The 17,701-nt window shown below is 35.0% G+C and overlaps 1 protein-coding gene across 1 annotated transcript in view; it reads left to right on the forward strand.

The window, feature by feature from the left end:
- Positions 1 to 300: 300 nt before the first annotated feature.
- LOC111051019 (zinc finger and BTB domain-containing protein 49) overlaps positions 301 to 17,701 on the forward strand; it is a 101,915-nt gene continuing 84,514 nt past the window's right edge. The window contains exon 1 of the mRNA XM_039442555.1: positions 301 to 716. The gene's annotated coding sequence lies outside the window, so the exon portion shown is untranslated. The remainder of the gene's footprint in view (positions 717 to 17,701) is intronic.

A 17,701-nucleotide genomic window follows, 5' to 3' on the forward strand; every position in this document is an offset into this window, starting at 1 on the left:
CAGGACAGCCGCGTACATCTTGAACGAGGGGCTGGTGCCCCCTACTGCAGCTGAATTATTATGATGATATTAATTCAGAAACGCAGCAGCAAACAGAGGAGCAGGGCCGCGGGCGTTGGGAAAGGTCTTTAGCCTTGTTTGATTTTCGGCGACAGGGCGACTAGTGATGATTTTCGTGTTGGTAAGGGGGGTATCGGTTGCAATGCGGTTGTGCGTGTGTGTGAGTGTGCCCCCCTGATTAGTGTCTATCCCCACCAGGAGAGTGCGCGCACGCGCACGCGTTGTGCCGGACCTAGGCCGCGCAGAGTTGAGTAGAGCTGTGAGGAGAATCAGCTCCTCAGTGCCAATCGAGCCGTACTCGTTCGTGGTCGTCGCGTCGGCAGCAGCTGGCGAGCGAAGCGAGCGCGCACACACATACTACCCAGCAGTGACGTGAGACAACAACAAACTGATCATTTAAAATGTGAACTGTTTATTAAAAATTTCAAAGTGGCGCCGCGCTCGCAAAATCGATTATACACACTGACAGAGAGCTGGTGAACAGGACTAGAACTACTTTAGTACTCCGCAGTCGTTGCTCAGCCGCCTCCTCAGCCAACTCCTCAGTACTCCTCAGACGGGTGGCGTGCTGTGCTGTGCTGTGCCAACCTCAGCACGAGTAGAGCACGACTCACTCACACCAACACGGCAGAACAGTGTTCCTTACATGTAGCAAGGTGAGATCATTCAACTCAATTACAGTGTGAAATTATTAATTCTATCCGGTATCGGTTTCTCTATTGCTATAATTAATATCTTGTTATGTTACAATAATGTTTTGTTAAAATATTGGAAGTACTGTATCAAATACAGCTCAACATCGTTGGGTACTTGATATAGTGTGACTGTAGTTGGTTCACAATGTAGAAAATAGAGAAACCGCCGGTCATTGTTTCACCGGTTCAGTATTTTTGATCAGTAATTTGTCAAACTGTCTTAGACATTTCAAGGTATAGTATATTAACACATATGGTAATAATAGAATAAATAATCTATAGAGAAGTATTTTATTGGAAATCTGTCGAATCTGTTGACAAAAATTCAATTTTTTTATTCAATAAAACATGTTCGAATCTTATTGATCAGTCATTTCCTTCTCTTTGATTGATCATTATATTTTACTGGAAAATAAAAAATTGTTTCTTTAATAATTGTGTGATCATTTGATAGCTGTTAAGTTATAATCACAGAAACAAATAGAAACAAGAGAACAATTATATTTACAAAGTAAATTTTAAAGTGAATCTTAAATTCGTTTTTGAACTATTATGACGACACTACAGTTTAATATTATTAGTATATGAATTTTAAAATAATTACATGCTAGCTTAATACAAAGTATCATACAGTCAAAACCATTTCCTAATCATTGATAACTCACCTAAAACTTAAGGTCAATCAATTTCTTATCAACGATCAATCCTCTCATTATTCACGCTCCCACGCACAACCTATTCATGCATGTACGCATCAATCTTGAAACAATATTTATTGATTAGAAGATTTGAGAACCCATTTCAGAGTAATGTTCAGCACATTGTTGAAATATACTTTGTGATGCTGATTCCGATTTAAGAGTCGATTATTTATTCCGATTTTTATAGTCTGATTATTTCAAGTGCAACCGAGCCGGCCGTAATGTGTAAGCAGCATAGAATGACAGACGCGCGCAATAATGTCGCAAGCCTGGAATGCCGGTTGAAAAGTTTAGATGCCGGCTAATTTGCACGACGCCGCGTGTCTTCGCTTCACGTCACATTACGATTATGGATGTCTCATTTTCTCTTACAATACTCACATAAAAATACTTTCATGTCTCATTTTAAAATACTTACAGGGACCTCATAGTTGACGGGTTGATCCTATTATTTTTCAAAATGACTAGAGAACTCACAACAGTTTACATTAAATTTGTTGTATCTGTATTGTTGTAACCTTTATTTGATTAGATTTGATTTATTTATCACAATTAATGGAATCTTACTATCGAAACAACTAACTTATCTCAGATCAATATTATGTTTATGAATTTTGATTTAGTATTTAAAAAATTTTCTTGGAGATTAGTACAGTAGCATACTATAAATTTATTTGCATGAAGCTTCATTCACCTACAGTATAATAAACAAACTATTATAGCTATTCCAATTCAACTCTCTTTTCCACAAAAGTTTAAAAGAAATTTGATAATATTGATATGTGAACTGAGATTATTTAAAAATCTGTAATTTTAATAATCATTATTAAACAAAAATCCAAATTAAATGCTGTAATTCACCCCGAAGACTTCTGCTACTGCAAATATTGACAACAGGGTTGAATAATAATTATTAATTAATTTTTTGAATAATTGCAATATACCTGTAATTTCCATCAGTAGACCTGTAATTTTCTTCACTTATTTTTATTATACGCTAAATACTCTTATTTTGATTACCTGATGTGAATCATCTCGCAATATATATTATTGATTATTATTTATTATTTGATAATAAATTATTGAAACATACAGATTCCCGAACTCATCAAAAATGGACCAGTTGGAAAATCCTGTATCAGAAAATCTGTATACTTATAAACTAGAATCAAAAATTATTCTAGCTTCAATGTCTATGGGATGGACTAATTATTTTTAGATCAACATTGATCAAGGGAATATATTCATAAAAATATTTGTGAATTACTTTTTTAATAAATATTACTACTTGGGAAATATCAATCTACTGTACTTAGATTTATGTAATTGTGAATTCATTAGAGTTCTTCTCTTTCATGAAATTTTCTGAACTCAGTTTCAAATAAAATTCAGGAATGGAAGTTCAAAAAATCACTTTACAGTATTGTTAAAAATTAATCCAATCACTATACTTATTTATGTTTGCTTTTCTATATTCATCTTTTTCTGTTCTTAATAGAATACAGATAATAGTGTCTGGAAGAGGAAAGAACAGCTTTGAGAAAATGTATTAATAAACTCCACTTGATTAAGCCTATTTACTGATTATCAATATTGTCACTTTAGTATATTTTAAACGATAATAAAAATATGTTATACTCCTTTCTCAAATACGGTAGTTAAAAATTGGTGATTTGTTGGTATAGTACTGCTTAACAAGCTGGAATCATTCACTCCAATTGTGTAAACACCAAAAATAATGACTATTTATTGCTCTTCCTCATTGATCTGCTAATTTATTACATTCGATCTTCTCCCTTATCTACTTTATTACCAAGTATAATAAAATACCCAGTATAATTAGTTCATTCCCACAAAACCCATATATTTATATACAATTTGAGATAAATAATTTGTTTCAGTATATTATTATATTATCAGAAATAACATTAAATAATTAATGTTCCACTATATTATGAGAAATAGTGATTTATTACAATAAATGTGAGATCTCTTTTTATTGGTGATTTTTAAGATTTATACTAACGTTGACCAGTTCAGCTTGTGTTTGAATATCTATCAATTTTGTCAATAAATCAAATAGTCGAAACCAGAGTATAGAATGTGAATTACAGATATTAGTTCACAGTAGAAATGTACTGTATTGCATGTTATACAGCAGGGAGTACAACTAAAGGACTCTTAACTTCCACAACTAGGCCTACCTGAATAACTATTGTGATATTTTTAAGATGTACAGTAATGAATGTGAATATTCTTTTCAAGGAGCTAGTTATCGAAATTAAACAATCATTTTATGATTTTTACTATTCAATATTATAAAAATCAACTCGACTCACCTAGCTGAGCACGTACAAAAAATTTACATTTCAAATTTATAATTTTTATGACAAATCAGTATTAACATCTTATAATTATTTTTTGTATGAAGATATGACGGCCGATTCTGACTGAGAATGACTTGGCAGGGCTCGTTCCACGCTTAGCAAGGAGCGAGGTAGATATAATTCTCATATTATTCTTCTCCATTCATTCTCGATTTCAGATGGGTTTGGATAAAGTTACCAGGTTTCAGCGTAGCCTAAACTACTACGGTTATGAATAGTATATGCGTTCTCTATCCGTGAATTCCTGTATTCCTATCTATTTACTCTCATTACTGCTTTACCTCATTATTCACTATCATTATTTTAACCTCATTACTGATGAGGATAAAAAATATTCAATGGATGAGAATCAAAAGTGAGGCGTCTGTACATTCTTCCAATCTGGAGCCGAGATACTATATTTCTGTAATTTATTTTACTCTTTTCCAATCACGAACAGCAGTGAATGCCTTGCACTGCCTTCTGAATTATACATCCTGGATTTTATACTTTTTTGATTCCTACATCTCAAATTCATTTCCAATCTTGACATTGTCTTCTTACTTGAGTGAACGTTTCAATTACTGTCAGTTTTTCGCTTCAAACTCACATTATGTATCCACTATTAAAGCCACTTTTAGAACTTTGATTTATGATCAGCCCAAAACACACAGTGCAAGTGAAGTGAAGTAAAGCGAAAGCAGCAAAAAATTATTACTTGTGTTGATAAACTTTTGTTGGCATTTTGCGAGCAGCGGCTGCCAAAAACTATTCGCACACACTCACACACCAACATGGTGCTTAGGCTGAACTGTGGTTGTGAGCAGACTCCTCGTGTTGCGTTGCGTAATGACCTTAACGCTCTTATTTTTAAACTTACACGTATGCGGAGTGAGAGAAACAGAGTGCGAAATAGAGAGAGAGCGAGAGAGAGTGTGGAGAAAGAGATAGAATGTGAACAAGAAAGAGGAAGATTGATAAAGAGTGGGAGAGAGATATACAAAGAGAGAGTGATATAGAAAGAGTGAGATAGAGAGAGAGAGAGCGATTGATAGAGAGAGAGAGAGCAAATGATTGATAAATGGTGAGTGCGTGAGAGAGAGACAATGAGATAATACTGATGAAGTAAGGGTTTGGAGAAATCAATTGAGGAGTGGACAGTGTGAGAGAGACAATTATTAAGGGTTAGAGAGTGTGTGAGAGATGAAAGAGAGAGGTTAATAGAGTATTTGAGAGAAAGATGATTTTGAAGGTAGAGAGTGAGAGAGAGAGGATAGTTGAAAAAATGGAATAGAATGATCTATAATGGAAAATGCGATTGTGATAGGTGAGGAAGTATAGAATGATAGATCAAAAAGAGAATAAGAGAAATTAAACAGAATAAAGAGTAAAAGAGATCGAAAGAGAGCGGAGAAGTGTCAGTGAGGAAGTGAATAAAAGATAGTCTATAGCGAGTGTGAGAGAATGAATTTTAGTTCAAAAGAGGAAGAAGTTATGTGGAACGATAGCACTGGAAAGTGAAACAATAGAGAGAACGATAGTGTAAAGTGTGTGGGTATGCAAGTGTGCGCACGCGTTTCTGAGTGGAAAACGCGAAAGAAAATGAGTGAGTGAGTTTGGCACTTGCAACAACTGCGATCATATGTTTTCGCCGGTCGAATCAGCTGTTCGACTCGTAGTCACCAGTGACACGCATGTTATGTCGTTCCCCTTCTCGCAATTTTGATGATAATAGAGTTATAGGTTATGGCAGTAAATTGTCAACTTCGCGTACGTTTTGTAATGTTCTCCGTTATTTACAAAAACGTGGAGTTTGGTTTGCGTGAGTAAAATCACAGCTGATATTTTTCAAGTTTGTTTGCTTCATGCACATTTTCTAAAGTTTATTTCATTGAATATGAATGCTTACCCAACAATTAACATTGGAGTGGAAAATTAATGAAGATTTCATTAATCGGTGAATATGGCCTTGGTTCTTGGTACCATAATGCATCTAGATCCACTGCCTTTTTTGAATCTCTGGAGATTTCCCTTTTTATCAATTTTTTCAACTCTTCCATCCCAAATTTTCTGAAGGCCAAGCCACACGAGGCGTTGTTTTTCAGTAGGAACGAAAGTACAGGAAGCTCTCCGATTGGCTGGACAGGAAGCTCCCTCGATACGCCAACCCAATCAGCCAATCGAAGAGCTGTCTTGATGTGCCGACTGTAAAACGCCTCGTGTAGGTTGGATCTTATTATTACCATTCCACCGTATACTGGATACGGTAATATGAGTCACTCAATCGACTCCTCTCATCAATACAATCAAGTTTTGAAGGTGGTGGATCAGTACCACAGTATTTAGAAGTAGCTTTTCTTCCACTTGTCGTGATGAATACTACAATATCGCTGTTTCAGCAGTTATATAGAAATATGGTAATCACCAAAATAACATCAACTTGGATACTGTGTCTGTGTTGTATATCCACACTTTTCCACTATTAATTTCAAACTTGAATCACTACTATTAATTTCAAACTTCAAACTTTAAAACACTTATGAAGTAGAGAATGCAAAACTTCAGTCTTATGTTGACCTATACCAGGTCAAAACACCAGGTCATTGCCAATAGTGAGTAAGTGCTTTCTTTACTTCATAAGTGTGTTGAAATGTGAGTTTGATAATTCCTCATGTCCTGCGCTCCATCCAATTCCTCACTGATACGTACTGATATGCAAAGAAATTTTCCTTTTCCACTTGAAACCGCAATAGTAAGGAAAAAGTGATAATCACCAAGAAAATGTCATCTTCAATTCAGTAATCATTAGCAGCTATTATTATCTAACACGATTGAAGGCTGGAAATCCCCAAGTATTACCACAAAATTATTAAACTATACCTAGAGATTATTTGTTGATTACTGTCGGCTTGTACAGGTGAATTTTTATACAATTAAAATTTGACTGGCAAATTGAAGAATACTATAAGAGATTTCATGGGAATCCCACAGATGAATATTTACTACAAATGGTGTTGACCAGGTGTTGTTCACTACAATTGTGTTGTCTTGAGCCTAGTTTGGACTAGGCCTAGTCTGCTAACTGGTCATACTGAAACTGAAGCTGCAGCGCACAGTGGAGACAACTCAATGGTTGATTTTGTAATTAACTTCAATACAAAACGAAACTCATTCCTTGAGAACTTATCAGAACTAGACACTTATTGCAAATGATAGAATTTTTGTGAACTCTATAGGTACCTCTAATCGAAAAACTAGAATAGCTTGAATCATGCTAAAACTTCTCAACTTCTCTCCTTGAATCTCGTGTATGGAGATGAACTTCTTCTTCTTCTTCTTCTTCTTCTTCTTCTTCTTCTTCTTCTTCTTCTTCTTCTTCTTCTTCTTCTTCTTCTTCTTCTTCTTCTTCTTCTTCTTCTTCTTCTTTTCTTCTTCTTCTCTCTTCTTCTTCTTTTCTTCTTCTTCTCTTCTTCTTCTTCTTCTTCTTCTTCTTCTTCTTCTTCTTCTTCTTCTTCTTCTTCTTCTCTTCTTCTTCTTCTTCTTCTTCTTCTTTCTTCTTCTTCTTCTCTTCTTCTTCTTCTTCTTCTTCTTCTTTCTTCTTCTTCTTTCTTCTTCTTCTTCTTTCTTCTTCTTCTTCTTCTTCTTCTTCTTCTTCTTCTTCTTCTTCTTCTTCTTCTTCTCTTCTTCTCTTCTTCTCTTCTTCTTCTTCTTCTTCTTCTTCTTCTTCTTCTTCTTCTTTCTTCTTCTTCTTCTTCTTCTTCTTCTTCTTCTTCTTCTTCTTCTTCTTCTTCTTCTCTTCTTCTTCTTCTTCTTCTTCTCTTCTTCTTCTTCTTCTTCTTCTTCTTCTTCTTCTTCTTCTTCTACCTTTCAGGGTTTAGGCATCTCTCCCTGTTTCTAACCTAATCTTTTCGTTGGACGTCCTCGCCTACTAGCTCGTAGTGGAGAACCAATTTTGTTGTTACTGTTGTTTATAGTGTTGTGGAATAATAATTAACGTAATATTCCAGTAACTTCTTTATTCCATTTAAACTGTCAATCCACACTCAAATACAATGATTTTTAATACTGTACTTACTTTTACGTTTATTTCAATATTGAATCAACCTTTTTTCATGAAACTATCTATTTCATCAAATACACCAATAACTTAATTGATAAATCGATTAGACTGGTGACAATATTAGTGTTTTGAATTAAACGCTCACAATCGAAATAATCCACTTCTTTAGAATATCGCTAAATTCCGTGCTAATGTTGGATTGTTAGGCCATTGTGAATCCTCACCTTAATGCGGTTGTGAAGGCTATGAAGGTCATCGCTGCTTTTTTCAGTTTGGTGAATGGCAAAGCGTGTTGAAGAATGAGTGACGCACTATTTCCGAATTCCCGTCTTTTCCTTATTGTCATCTTCCCATTCATTTCATGGCTTTCGAAAACCAAATCTTATCAAGTATCAAGAATGGCATTCTCGATAATCCTCATAGTTATTTTACAGGTATGACAACAAGATTCAGAGTTAATTTCCATCATTACTCCACATTTCTGTATGATATCAAAATTCTGAACTTACTCAATGAAAACTTTGATCAGTCATCAATTTTCACCTGAAGATCCTTGCTATCGATAGTGGAATAGAAATGGTTCACTTGAAACACAGCAATACTTGCGATTGTACTTATAGTAGATCAAGTACCTTATTATTTTATCTTTCAATGTTATTACATTAGTGTTATTTGCATTGTAAATAAATAAATAAATAAATAAATAAATAAAAGTAGTCCTATACTAAAACTCATCATATACCGAATACGGTTATTCTCATATAACTAGAACCCTCTAACATTATATTCAAGTATAGTGTATATTAAATTATAATTTATACAGTAATAAGCTCAGTGGAGTGACGTTAAAGTTTTTCAAGATATTGCAATGTTGATAGAATGAGATAAAAATTCTCAAGTACCCTTTTGAAATGTTTTATTCATTCACCACATTTATTTTTTTTATAACATGAAGATAATCATGTTATTTGACTTGTTCTTTAAAATTGTTTGTCAAGAATGAATGAGTTTCAAAAAAATGTACATTAAACATTTAAATCAGCGTTGAATCTTGCTTATATGGATTTCCAATGTGGAGTACGAATGCGGAATAGCAGAATTGCGTATTGAATGAAAGAAGTCTGGCTCTTCTACTATGGAAGTAGTCTCCCCTACTGGGCATAATATATTCAGAAGTGTATTGTTAGACATTTTAGCTGTATTGAAAGACTCTCTGTACTATTCAATAATGTATTCGATAAGGGATAGGAAACCATCAAACCAATAAGCTCTGCTCCGTTGGTGATGATGATGTTGTGAGCCTAAGATTGTTGAACAATAAGTGTCCTATCAAAAGTCATTTTATACGTAGACCTCTGTTTGGAAGTGGCCTCTCAACCCACAGAGTCTCAATTCAATTCAATTCTATTCTGTCAACCATACAAGTTGATATTGTAATTTTATTTTGGTGTTGAATACAAGTAGCTAGTTATTAGAATCCTGTACAAAATCCCTCTCCCATCGCTGGGTAAACGCCTTCTCTATTTCCTTAGTATGAAATACAGAATCCAAAATTCAATGCAATATTTTAATATAGGAATTACTATACAACGTCCATTGTTCGTTCTTGTTGATCAAAAAGCGCTCCTGCGAACGAGCAAACCCACAATGTATACAAGATTATCTGCATGTATGACATGGAGGCCTGTAGTGCAGTCTACGTCTTTCTTCAGTATTTATATAGAGTTCGCAATTGCTAGTAGCATGAGATTGGAGTGGAACCAGTTGCATCAATAACGATAACTTGTGGGCGGAGAAAGAATGGAGAGAGTGAGAAAAGTGAAAGAGAGAGGAGAAGGATACTTGGAACGGATGTGGACATGAATCAAAAACAGTAGAGGAATGCGAGTATGGACATGGGAGATGAGTACAAGAAAGGTCGAAATAGATATTGGATGAATAAGGAGGAGAGAGGAAGAAACAATCCATGAAATTTAATAATCATTGAGGGTATGTTTAAGTTGAAATTACTAAATGTAGTAATTTGAGTCTTGGAGAATGGAAATTGAGATTATAATAATAGTATGGAGAAGAAATGTAGGAATCAAGAAGAGGAAGTGGATGAAATTAGAATTAAAAAGGATTAGTTCAATGAAATTAATGAATTAGGCTTCTCCAAGAAATTGAAAAATTGAATTTCTCTTATTGATACAATTTAGATCAAGAGAAGCGGAAAACTAGGTAGAGAAGAGAAATAATAATTGAAAAGATTACATGGAAAAGAGAAATGGAGAAGAGAAAATTTAACTGAAGGAGAGGAAGTAAAATGCTGAGAAAGTGGAATAAGTAGATGAATCAGAATTAAAAAAGAATCAGTTGAATCGAATTATTGAATAACTTGAAGGAATTGAAAAATTAAATTGCTTTTATTGATACATTTTAGATTAAGAGAAGATGAAAACTAGGTAGAGAAGTGAAATAATAATTGAAAAGATTACATGAAAAAGAGAAATAATGAAGAAGAGAGAAATTGAAGTTGAGTAGAGGAAGTAAAATGTTGAGAAGACCAAAAGAAGGCGGAAGAAAGAGAAGTGATGAAGAGGCTGCAACTGAAATAAGCCACTCTGGCGAATCGAGTAGCTTTTGGTATGTAGTAGTATGATGACGAGGACGCTAAACAACTATCTATATTTCTTCAGTAGAACAGCGGTATATACCTATATTGTATGCTAGGCCCAAGCCGAGCGCGCCCACAGCTGCGAGTTTTCGGTTTTAATACGCAGGCTGATATTCTTCTAGCCGCCAAAAAAAGCAAGAGATTGAGAGAAAAATAAAATAAAATGTTCGGACAACACGCTCTGAGTTGGTAGAGGACGTGTAATGAAGCGCGCATGTCAGTTGGCCGGTTTCGGCGCTTTTCAGGAAGCTCTCTCACAGCCACGCTCTCTCTCGCTCACTCACTCTGTTTAATCCATTCGTTTAAATCTTCGGCCTACCTTATTAAAATCTGTGGTGGCCAAACGGATGGCTTCCGAAAGCAGATTTTCGCTACTCTGGCATTGGACGCTGCATAGGATTTTCTCCAATCTTATCCATTAAATTATTTTTGCTTCTACTGTTTTCAAGATTGGTGACCAAGCTTATTTAAAGTAGTTTGAGCTTGAAATTTGCTCCAAATATTTATTCAAGGACTCATTCGAATGTGTATTAATTGGAAAAGTCCACAGACATTTTTATTGATTTGAACGAGAATTACATATTATTGACTGTTAGATTTATAGCCTACCGTGTATGGAAGTGGATTCAAATAATTTAAAAAGTAATCAGTGTTCTCAACCACTTTTTTATTCTGAATTAAATCAGGCTACTCTTGATTGTAAAGACTACTTTATCATTATAAAGATAGAGAATTATGAATTACATTCATCAATGTAAACTATGAAATACCCCGTATAATACCGAAAAACACTGACAAGCTAGTTAATTTATTGTACAATGAGTAATGAAGAAGACTGATGTATTCTCTCTGATTGATTACCATTGACCTATTTGGTATTCGTTGAGATTATTATTGTAAAGGACTATTTTATTGATTTCGATTTTGAGAAGATGATAATACACAGCTCAACTGTTTTGTTTAAAAGCCGGAGATGATAACTTTGTTCAGACACTGTGCTCAACGCACATACTATTATTCGACTTTATTTATCTATTTCGATGGAATTGATTAAAGTTTTGAGAATGAAGCAAATAAAAGATGCACTTAAAGGAACGCTAAACATTTTTTGACAAGAATTGCATCAAAATTAACCCAAATGTTAAGGCTACATGGGCTGTAATCAGTTTTGCGGAAGCCTGATAGTCATCCAACCTATATTAATCAATCAATCAATTTATTCAGCCTGAAAATACAATCGTATATAAGGCTACGTCACAAAGCATTTTATAAGATTACAATACATAATCAAATCATAATTACGTCACAATACATTATAAAATTAGAATTTTATAGTAGAATTAATTCTCAGTACTTGTTGCTAATTTGTGTCAGGTATGGTAAACGGTTGTGGGATATGTAGGATTTATAGTGAATGCTGCTATATTGTGAATTGTTGCTATTTAGTGAATGTTGCTTCTATTCGCATAGAAGATGGCAGAGGCGGGGGCGGCGTGGCGTCTACTAAATTCAAGATAGCAGACGAGCTGGATGGATATGCGTGATCGAAAATTCGGCACGTTCGTCTAGTTTTATCCCATTTTGTGCCTCTGAGTGCTGTCTGGCTGAGTGCATTGCATAGCCTAGCAACACAGCAGGCAGGCAGTATCATCGTGACACGCATTAAAGCGATGTAATAGGCCTTGCCGCACAAAACCCCCCCCCCTCCACACTACTCCGTTTCTGTCTTTCTTCTTGTCGGTGTCTAGTTGTAGAGATGATGAACAGAGAGAAATACATGATGGAGGCACACTGGGAGAATGAGGTGATGAGGAAGAATAAATAAAGCAACGGAAAAAAGAAATAATTAGATAGGAGGAAAAGAAGGCATGGACTGAGGAAGAGCATCACACTGTGGAATAAGAAGGAAGATAACTGGGAATAGAAATCATATTATTATCATGTTTGATTTTTTGGAATTGATGTTGAGAATTGTTTAAGGAAAGATTGCAAATTTTAATAAATACCTGTATGAAAGACGATAATAATGAGGTGAATAAGGAACACGCGATAGAAGGAAGTTTTAAAGAAGAAGGAATCATGATAAAAGTGATGAGAAACCATTAAAAGCAGAAATTGAAAAAAACAAAGAAGGAAATGTATCTGAGCAAGAAGAAGGAGAAATAAAATCCTGAAGAGAGTAAGACGATAACCGAGGAAGTATGGAAGAAAAACATGATAGAGAAGACTTGATAAAGGAAAGAGGATGAGGAAGAGGAAGAGTTGGAGAATGTGTGTGAGAGACAGAGAGAGTGAGGAGTAAGAGACTGTGAAGAGTAGAAGGAGTTAAGAATACGTAGATGGTGGTGAGAAACGAGGAAGAACGATGGAGGGGAAGAAAAGGAAAGACGAGAGATGAATGGATGGAGAAGGGACTAAAAATAAAAGCAATAAATGACAGTTGATATTTAATTTGAAAACTGAAGATGGGGAGGATGTAAAGTAGAAGAGCTGTAGATTACTTTGGATTGGAATGGAAAACATGATCACAGCAGACGTCTTGACGTTTATAGCAGATAAGCCGCTTCCATACTGCATTCAGTTCCGGTATGCGTTCACTGCAGCGAATTTCTCACAATGCAGTATTGCAGTAAAAATTTAATACCGAAAAAAGTCGGAAATTTTATTTGTTTTCTGTATACGTAATGTGATACTCTGAGTTTGCTGCTCTCACATTGTTACAACAAAGATTATTGTAACTTTATCAGTGATTATTAACTCTTTGATTGAACTTGCAATATTTCTGAATCAGATTCTATCTGTGAGTGGGCGAATGTAGGTCGAAACGTTCTCCTATGGTCCTGTTCTATGATCATTGGATGCTTCAAAATTAAATCGTTTAGAAAAAAAGATTACCTCCACAACTCCAAATCTCTCAATTTTATGGCAGCCAAGTCATGTAACCTGAAACAGTTCTTCGAGAAAAACAATTGACAGTCAATTTCCAATTGCAAGGCTAGAATTGATAAATGATGTAGTGCTGAATCACCGATAATATTGCGTAAAACGAAAATGCCCTTCAAAGTGCATTACTTCCAGCAATTCAAAGGATTTTACAAGAGATTTCAATCTTTGCAGTATGAAATTATGCTTCAAGCTTGGATTGAAGTTTTGAAATTATGTTCCCATTCAACATAGTAGTCTTACATTATGATGATATGATGCATCATCAGTTAACAAAAATTGATAAGAACTAGTAATAAAAGTGTTGAAAGATAACAAGTACTGTAGTAGCGAAAGTGGCGTATCAAAGATGAACACATGTTTGGTGTGTAGGAGCGCTCTGTCTGTAATCTGCATGAACAGGCCGAACCCGAACGAACTTGACGAAGGCCAAGCTCAAGGACCCCATTGATTGTAATTTATTGAATTTGCGCGATGAACTATACTGGTCCTAGTCCCCGTTGTTTCATTCTCTCCCACTATCTCATACTCTCTCACTCTCTCTTCTACGCTCTTCTCCGTCACCACCTTCGCACCCACATAATAACATACAATAAATAATTTCAATATTTCTTTATTGTTACTATTTCGGTGGTTCACTACTCTACTTATTGTTACCTTTGAAACTTTATTTTAATCATCCTTAGCTTAGCTTAGCATAACCTGTAAAAGTATGTATCTTCAATATTTATATTGCTTATCCGTTGTATGAAATCAATCACATTCCGTTCTACATGAGATTCAAGAGATTCGGCAAGACATGCTCCAATATAGTTTCAAAAAATGTCGCTGCTTATTCTTTGCATTTTTATTCAAATAATGAGTCTCTCGCATCTTCACCCCGTATCAAATAATCCATAGCTTCACTGTCAAGTTAAAACTGAATAGTAGTCTATTACATGGCAATATTGCGCTGGATAATCAAGTGACATAAAAAACACCTTAGATCCATTTATTTTGCCAAGTCGAAACATGTTTATTATTAGCGTAATATTTTAATCCAAACATTATTTGTTTGTTTTTCCAATCCGGTTCTTCCAAACAGAACAGAGCTCCTCGAAAATGGTCATTTTCTTGCCATTTCCAAATCGGGTCGAAATTGATACAGCGAATGTGTGGTTACATTAGTACGAAGCTCCACACCACACACGCCATGTGAAATTTGTTTCTTTTTCACGATTGTCTAAATTACACATAAAATGCTCTAGAACACCTTCCACGTGGTGCAGTTTTTCCAAGTTTCTTTCTGCGAGCAAAGCCTAATCCAAGTAAAATCAACGACATTCTACATGGCTGTATGAAAAGTTAATTGTAGGCTGAATTTCGGAAAACTGGTTGGTTGGATCTAGTTATGAGTTTCTGAATTGATTATGAATAATTGATAGAAATGAGTCAAGTGTTAAACGATGCTGAACTTTTCAATGGTTTTGCCCAGTTCGGCTGGATTGGCCATGAACTTGTTTAGAGGAGAATACATTGGTTTCAAGTTAATAAATAAATGCCTTACATTTCTGCAGCTGACTCTTTCAGAATAAAAGACAAATCAGGAGGACTACTATGTAATTATTTCTTGCAATAAGTAAGAAATCCTTGCAAGAAGTAATGTTTGTATCATGAAGTAAATTTTCTATGAACGAGTACGGTTTCTCCAGAAATTCTCATTTAACTTCTTCTGGCTGTAAAACTTGTGTAAATACTCTTAACAATTATTGTATATATTATATAATAGGGACAATTATATATTGTTCCTACAACTTTTCTTCTTTAAAAAAAATATATTGAATAAAATGTGAAATTCAAATTTTATTGTAACATTGTTGAAATTTGTTCACAAATACTGCATTCACTGCACATAAATACTGAAGTATACTCTACACACAGAATAATATAAGTTATGTATTCTAACGTCATCACGGTATCGATGAGTTATCGATTAAATATTGTTGGGTCTGTAGTTCGACGACTTGGAGAGGAAACCCCGAAGACAAAACGCAATTCAGCTGCAGTGTGATATCGGTAGCTGGTAGCTGGTGACCTACTTGACCTACTGTCTTCGCCTTCGCCAACGCAGAAAAACTTGAAAGGGTTTTGGGAGGGGTTCGAGAGGGGTCTCTAAGGTGTGGTGGGGGTTCTAGGCACCCATGGGAACGACTATGCAGCCTTTTGGAACCGATAGGCCTGTAAACTAGGACCAATACTAGTGGAATGGGGCTCCAGGGTTTTGGAGGTGGCTTTTAGAGAGAGAGTGAGTAGGAAAGTGTGTGAGTGAGACACCTGATCCCGGCCTTTCTCCATAGGCCATGTACAGAACTAATCGATGTCCTTGTGTGGGCCTGTGCGTGCGTGGCTGGGGCATTGTGTGAAAAATAGTATACTTGGGTTTGTGTGTGCGCTTGCGTGCCAGAGCAAAGTATGTTTTTCCAATAGGAGGTGGAAGCCCAGAAGGGTGGGTGACGTTTTTGTCGTTGCGTACTCTTCATTTGTGCTGAGTGGAAAAATGTTTCTGATCGTTAGCTGGAGTAGGTTGGTGGTCGACTTGATATACAAAATTGATGAGTTACTGATAGAATTAATAATTTTTTCAAGTTTTGGTTTTAAAGTAAAGGATAAGACTTGAGTTTTCAAGGCTTCGCATGTATAGTTTCCTGAGACTTGAGAGTGACTCTCATTCAGTTCTTGTACATAAATAAGAGTTTCCATACGTTTCAAGATTAAATCATAATAAATCTAGAGAAAAATCTTTCCATAGATAAATTATTATCTTTGATACCAGAAGCTCATTAAAAGAGATTGAAAAATGATATCTGAGGATTAAAAAGAATTTAAATAGATCCTGTAATGGTGCATTTTGATACACCTTCAATATTATTGACAAAGAGGATTAACTGGGTCTCATGGAAGGAAACCAAATATTATCAATCAGCTGTACTATCAACCAACTAGATAGATAAGATAGCGAAGACTCTAAATACTATGATTATTGGCAACGGTATGAAAGTATAATTTACTTTTTTAACTATTTACTAATAATAACAAGAATTGATGTTAGGAACACAAGTATTACTTCCTGTCGGCCATATCAACAACGTTCAAGCTGGATACATAGAATTCCATCAGCCACTTTTGAGCAAAAATTTGTACCTGAATAGTATCCTTGAAACAAGGACCAGAGGGGTTTTGTAAGGTACAGCATGACTAATAAAAGATGTAAAACGTTTAAAAAATATATTTTTTATATTCATTTCAATAAACAAAACATTCAAGTACAAACATTATAATAGAAAATAAAGGGAAATGGGATTTAGTTTTGATGAGCGCAGTAATACAGAAATTTGTGGAATGTACCAATCAGAGTCTACTATTTGGTAGGCGCTAAAAGTATATATTTCAAAACTATCACATAGTCTTCAATAAAACGTTATAAAAATATGTTATCCTTGTAAAATTTATGTATAAGTGTGATTTGCATGAAGCCAGAGTCGAATGTAAAAAATATTTATTTAATGTAGTATAATTAATCTTTGTATTGCGAACTATTTGCTAGAGCCAAATTACGTCATGGGTATTTGGTGAAAATCCACCAATCATAGCCCATAGTCAAATTTATGCAAATTTGGAAAAAGGAAGAATCGTCGAGAAAGAATAAGGGAGGATCACCTGCCCACCTGCTTGCCAGAGATCGACCGAGACACCAACCAAATATGAGAGCATTAGACTGAACCCCTTATTAAAATATTAATTTTTTGCCAAAGTTTAAATTAAAATGTTCCTATTAAGCAATGGCTATAACTCAGTGAAGTCGCTGTATGACAAGAATTATTATTAAATTAATTATTCCCACTGGAGAAGATGACGCCAGCCCACCAGACCAAAGGCATTGGACACACGAGGCGGAAACAATGCTACTTTGCTAAATTCGAAAATCTTCACACGTGAGTTATAAAATATTTCAGAGGGCCCTCAGTGCTACAAATTTATGAAAATTAATAAAGCTAGCTCGTCGAAGGTTATATTTGAAAATCGAGTGTTGGACAAATCGGCAGTATACTGCATTGATCACCAAATCTTCAGAAATATTACGTTCTTAAGATTTATCTAAGTTATCCAGAATCATTATCGAAGCACAGGGTCATAGTATTAAGTTGAAGCAGCAGCATAGATTTATAGATATTATAAGGAGT

This window comes from Nilaparvata lugens, chromosome 1 (genome assembly GCF_014356525.2).
Source record: "Nilaparvata lugens isolate BPH chromosome 1, ASM1435652v1, whole genome shotgun sequence".
Lineage (NCBI taxonomy): Eukaryota > Metazoa > Arthropoda > Insecta > Hemiptera > Delphacidae > Nilaparvata > Nilaparvata lugens.